This window comes from Ursus maritimus, unplaced genomic scaffold, assembly GCF_017311325.1.
Source record: "Ursus maritimus isolate PB19 unplaced genomic scaffold, ASM1731132v1 scaffold_13, whole genome shotgun sequence".
Taxonomy (NCBI): domain Eukaryota; kingdom Metazoa; phylum Chordata; class Mammalia; order Carnivora; family Ursidae; genus Ursus; species Ursus maritimus.
In genome coordinates this window covers 44,794,623-44,800,622 of record NW_024423675.1, presented here as the reverse complement: position 1 = coordinate 44,800,622, position 6,000 = coordinate 44,794,623, and positions in this window count along the sequence as shown.

Genomic DNA, 6,000 nt, shown 5'->3' with positions numbered 1-6,000 from the left:
TCACAATGTGAGCAGAGGGGGATTTTAGGCCGTTCTTTTTTTTTTTTTTTTTTTCCTACAGTGCTTTAAAAATTCAAACCAACTGGAATTTTAAAAAGTGTATAAAATTCATGAATACGTACAGAATTATATTTTTAGTAAGCTTTACTCTATAGCAGGGAGACATTTCTTCTTAGTTGGAAAAAAATCTGTGCACTGTCCTCATTTGAATGCCTCCAAAACAGGAGCCTTTGTGAGAATTTACAGGAACCATCTTGCTATCAGAATTTTGGTCAGGAAAATGGAATGGTTTATGTTTTAAGGGCCATGAGCAATTGTTTTACCAGCCTGGTCACGTGGCAGGTGAGGGAATGAGACTCAGAAGTAATTTGCTGACAAACAGTGCTAATCTAGGACCGGAATTTGGGCTCCTGATTCCCAGGTGATCACATTAGAATCTAAGGTGACACGAGAGAGAAAAGGCTCCTATCCCAAATGTAATTTGATGAGTTTACCCCAGATTTACAGCCGTCCTTCCTTATGATAATCCTGGACAGAATTTCTTTAACTGATTATTGTGCCATAGATTCTTGCAGCTTGGGGAAGTCTATGAAGCCTTTTTCAGAATAATTTAAAGTATTTTAAAATTTTTAAATATTTAAATGCTTATGGTAACATACGTTTTATTAAAAGAAATAAAAAATGAAAAAAAATGAAACCAATGTTGTTATCAAAATATTCAACTTTGAAAGAGAAATATACATGTATTCCTCCTCATTAACACGTTAGATAACAAGATCCAGCAGCGGTTCTAATAGCAACTTTAGTGCTTCCCAAGTACGGGAATTTTGAGGGATCTGCAATAGGGAAAGATCTGTGACCTCTGTGGGGAACTGGTCACAGGCCTGCCATCGTCATGGTGGTTTGTTGCCTATATTCAAATTTGAAGGCCATGTTAAATTTCGGTTAGGAGTCAGTGAAAAGAGGGGGAGCCTGGCTGGCTCAGTTGGTAGAGTATGTGACTCTTGATCTTGGGATGGTAGGTTTGAGCCACATGTTGGGGGTAGAGATTACTTAAAAAAAGAAGTCAGTGAAAAGAAAGCTATAATTTTTCCTTTTCTTGTTCATAGACCCCCTGATTTCTTGTGCATGCCAACTTAAAATCTCTGCTCTTCAGTGAAGCGATCTGGGCACGTAAAGCCTTGAACAGCTACAATATTTCTGGGCCTCCACCTAAACTCTTGTATTTAAGAAACAAATTTACAGCTTTTAATTTTAGGTCAGATTATACATCAGATTCTTTTTTATTTTTGTTTTTGTTGTTTTTAGACGACTTTATTTATTCATTTGAGAGAGCAAGAGCACAATATACATCAGATTCTTAGAACCAGATTTTTAGAATAAGACTAACCTTCTTGGAATAATTTTCGAAGAGTGACCCATAGGTTTTCTGCATCACAGTACTTTTGAAAGCTTGTTGCAGATTCCTGAGCCCTGCTTCATTTTTCCTGGGTCAGAATTTCTGAGGCAAGGCCTGGACACCTGCAAGTTCAACAATCAGTCAAGTGGATATTAGATACCTCCCAACTTGGGACCGTCTAGGGTAGCTGAGCTCGTCGTGGGCATCAGTGAGCTACGTGGGAGGATGGCTTATAGGTGGGGGAGGTGTGTTTTTGACAGAGGTTGAAGTCATTCTGTAAGCTGTTATCCTGTTGCATTTCTTATGATGATTATGTAAAGAAACTAGTTCTAAGTTTGCATTTGTCAAAATCCACGTGGAGCGGGTGGTGTCTTTTACTGGTTAGGTGAAACCTGAAGGGGGACTGTTGCAGCTGCTGGCGGAAGAGGAGGTGAGCTGCTTAAGTTCACCCAGAAGCGAGGAGGGGGAAGGCTGTGGAATCAGGTGGAGGACATTGACTGGGTTTATCTGCAGCAATGGAGCCCTGCCCATTGGGAGGAGCCGAACTGCACTTTGTCAAAACAGCTCACACATCCAAGTGGGGACAGTTTGGGAGCCTGATGGAAGATGATCTGATGAGGCAGACTTGCTCCCAAAGGGGGCAGACAACTTTTTGACATTGAGGGCTACTGACATTGAACTTGGGGGGTCTTGTCAATTGCCAACTCAGTTGGCGCTTCCTTGGAAATGATTTTGCATTTGTGGGGGCAACTGTCTCCCCACCTACCCCCATTCCAATCGCCTTACAAAACTGGACATACTGTGATTTTTAGATTATTCATTACAAAATCAGGTATAAATCTCAGCCCACAACTTCGTGTATCATGTTTTGATCTTTATTTTTCTCTGACTCAAAGGAAAAGAGTATTTTGAGCTTCCATTCTGTCAAGGTGGCTGCTCACTCTGCTGTTGCTAGACCAGGTGTGGAGATCTTTCTGCTACCCTGTGCCGTGCCAGGGATTGGGACTTTTTCCCAGGCTAGCTGGCCAACCTGCAGCCAAGGAACACCATGCGGGCCAGCCTTCTCTGGGCTCTTACAGTCTTGTCATTGCAAGGGTCCTCCCTGACCTGCAGCCTCCCTGCCACTGAACCTGTTCTCCCTCTTCCTTACAGCCCCAGGAATTCACTTCTAGTCAAGGACAAAAGGAATTCTTTCTCTTCAGGTTCCTACCCTAGAGAATTTGTCTACAATCTCCCTTTCTATGGCATTTTCCCCTCAAAACCCATATTACAAAAACCCGAACTGTGTGTGTATACATACACGTATATGTTTGTGTATGGCTTAGGCTTTTGGAATATAAGAGCCAGAGAACATCCCAGACAATTCCTTGTCATTCTGCCCCATCATATCCCTGCCCTGGAACAATGAAACCCCTGAGCCAATTACCTACTTGAATACTGGGAGAAAAAAGAACATGGATTAATATCTCAAATATGTTTTAGTCACAGGATTCTACTTAATGCTTTTGAAGAAAAACTTATATTGAAGAAAGGTGGTCTGGTAGATTCACCTATGATCTTTGGATCAGAGATCTGGTCCTGTAAATCCATATCTATGCCCATTCCTGAATATTGGCCAGTCAACAGTTTCACGAAAGACACAATCCCAGTTATTCTGAAAAGTAATGAATCCTGCACATCCTATGATTATGTTAACTTCTGGCCATCTGATTCCTTGGAATGGCATGAGAGGGAAGGAGGCAGTGTCCAGGCATGCTCAGCTGTGTGTGGGGGCAGGGCAGAGCATCTCCCCACCTCCCACACCCCCAACTCCGCCAGCCAAACCTAGCAGGAGGCTAAGGGGAGACCTGTTGAGAGGAGATATAATTTTTATCCCTAGGCCATGCTCTAATCCCCAAGGGTTTTACAGGCTTCCCCCCCCCATTGGAATAAGAACTAATTAAATTAAATTTACCAATTTAATAATGTAAAATTTAGCTCCCTAAATTTGTACTGATGTAAACACGGCCGTGTCTTCAGTCGATAAGGCTTAGACCTATACTCAGTTTTCCAAGAAGCCCATTTCCAAATGGTTTGACCTGACAGGTCTGTAATAATATAAATTCCTCCCACTTGAAAGAAAAATCTATTCTAGCCTTTTAGAATAATGTTACCTTTATAACCTATTGTCATCTTAGAAAACCCATCGAGTATTTACTGATTCGATGGAATATTGAATTTTTAACTATAATATAACCAACAGTATCTTCTCCTTTATAATAAATTAAGTTCGATATTTATTTTTTCAAGTTGAGTTATAATGGAGCCTTCTGCATCACAACATTTATCATCTGATTTATCTTCTTGAAGGTTATTCTCTGCAAGAGACTGGGAAACCATGTCAAAGTCAACTGAAGTTCAGTGTTTGAGTTCCCAGCTCTAAACTGTTGTGAACTTGATCTGTTCAGGTTGAGATAATCCTTTTTTTCCCCCCGATTTAGAAATTGCATATAAACTTATCTGGGATTTAATTATGCTGTTGCCCTCTCTCAGTTTGCATGAGATCATTAAGCTGGATAGTTTGTTTCTCTGACAACAAAACGTTTTGAGCAACCAGATTAAGTTAGTGGGGCAGTTTCAGGGCACCCATGACTTGATGATGTAACCAGGAATCTATAAATAAAAACAAACAAGGAAGAGATAAAAGGTAGGCTTAGAGTATTCTTTCAAAGGCTTGAGATAACAGGAATGTTGGTCAATATGTGAAAGCCACAAAATTACATTATGCTTCGATTTTATTTTCACTTGCTTACTGAACCTACCTTTAAGCTAGATGGGAAAGTGAATTTTCTAATGAGTGAGATGAAATATTTATCAAAGCTAAATTATACAAGTTTTGATCATAAACCAAAGAGTTGAAGCATATCAAGTCTCTACTTTAAAGAAATACATATGGATTTAGGCATGTGTTATAATCATTGCTGGATATTAATAATGGAAGAACTGGCTATTGACCTGGAATTTATTTCCAAAATGTTTGATTAAAGAGATCTGCATCTGAGCGGCCAACCGCCTCGTAGAAGATCGGTGCGAAATGTTAAGCTTTCTGTGTTGGAGTGCATTCCTGGGTACGGATGCCCAGGAGTGTACATGTGAGGGCTCAGTATAAAACATCTTGCAAAGTAGTGGTGCTATTTTTGAGATGGGTTATCCTGCAGCACACAGCGGTACTGCATTTAGTAGTCATTAGCATTTACAATGCCCTGCAACACTGGGGCCTCCATGTCATCTTAAAGCAGCACTGAGGTTAGAGTTTATATTCATTTTATGGCGAGGGAACCTTGAGTTCTGTACTCAAATGTTGTATGGTTTTCCCAGTCCCAGGAAGGGACGTGAACTCTGCTTTTCTGGCTAAAGTCCAGGGCTCTCTTGGCTCTGCTCTTCTCCATCCACGAACATGGTTGGTCACTTAAGTTTGTGATGTCTGTATGCAAAGTATGTTAGTATCTATTTTAGTTTTATTTCATCTATAAGAGGGAAGTGACTCTGTCTTAGTAGTACAACTGTGAGATTACCAGTGTATGACAGAATGACGATCAGGGTTTAAGGTCACGTACACGGATTCCATCTCTATGGCACCTTGCACTTCTTTTATCCTTCTAATGGCCAGTATTCCACGATTTGGACATGAAGATTCCTAGGCTTATACTATTGTAGGCTTTTAAAACAGTTTTAAAGCTGCAATCTAATAAGACCATGACGTTAAAAGTGGCTATATTTTCTTTTCAGTATTACCTTCTAATAATATTATTTCTATTAATTGAGGGATTTATGAACAAAGGTAACAATTTTTGTAATGAATAAATTCCATCAATAACTACTGACAATATAAATTTATTTTAAAAAAGAAAAAATTATAAGGGTGCCTGGCTGGCTCAGTCAGTAGAGCATGCGACTCTTGATCGTGGGGTTGTGAGTTCAAGCCCCACATTGCATGTGGCACCTGCTTTAAATAAAATATTTAAAAAATTATGTGTACTTCAGATGTACTTTCTAGGCATGTACCAAATTGTTAACAGTGACCATCTCTGTGTTATGGAACTGGAAGGGGCCTCTTCATTCCGTTGTGAAATGCCATGGAAAAAGGAACCTGATTCTTTTGGCCGAATTCTATAAACATAAGGTATTTACTAAATTGATATATTTATTAGGTAAAGAAATTGTTTCACATAGATTTTTTTTAATGCATTTGAATTTTTATTCTACAACACAAGCAACATAAATACAATATCTTTTAAAATATTTTCTCTTTAGAATTTTCATTTTCACCTCAGATAAAATGTACACAAAATACACTTGCAAGCTTGCTTACAGGGACCTGTTAAACAATGAACAAACAGATTCTATCAAATCAAACAGTTTATCAACATATAAAGGAGGGTAGTTTCAGGGTTTTTTTTAAATTAATAAATGTGAGCAAACTGACTAAGAAGGCAAAATAAAAATTGTACGTCCTTGACAAGTCCTTTGGAGTAAACAAAATGCTTCAAGGCTCCTGGTGAATGGGATTGCAAGGATGAAATCTGCATTTTGTAGATAAAATGGTATACTGACTCAAATCA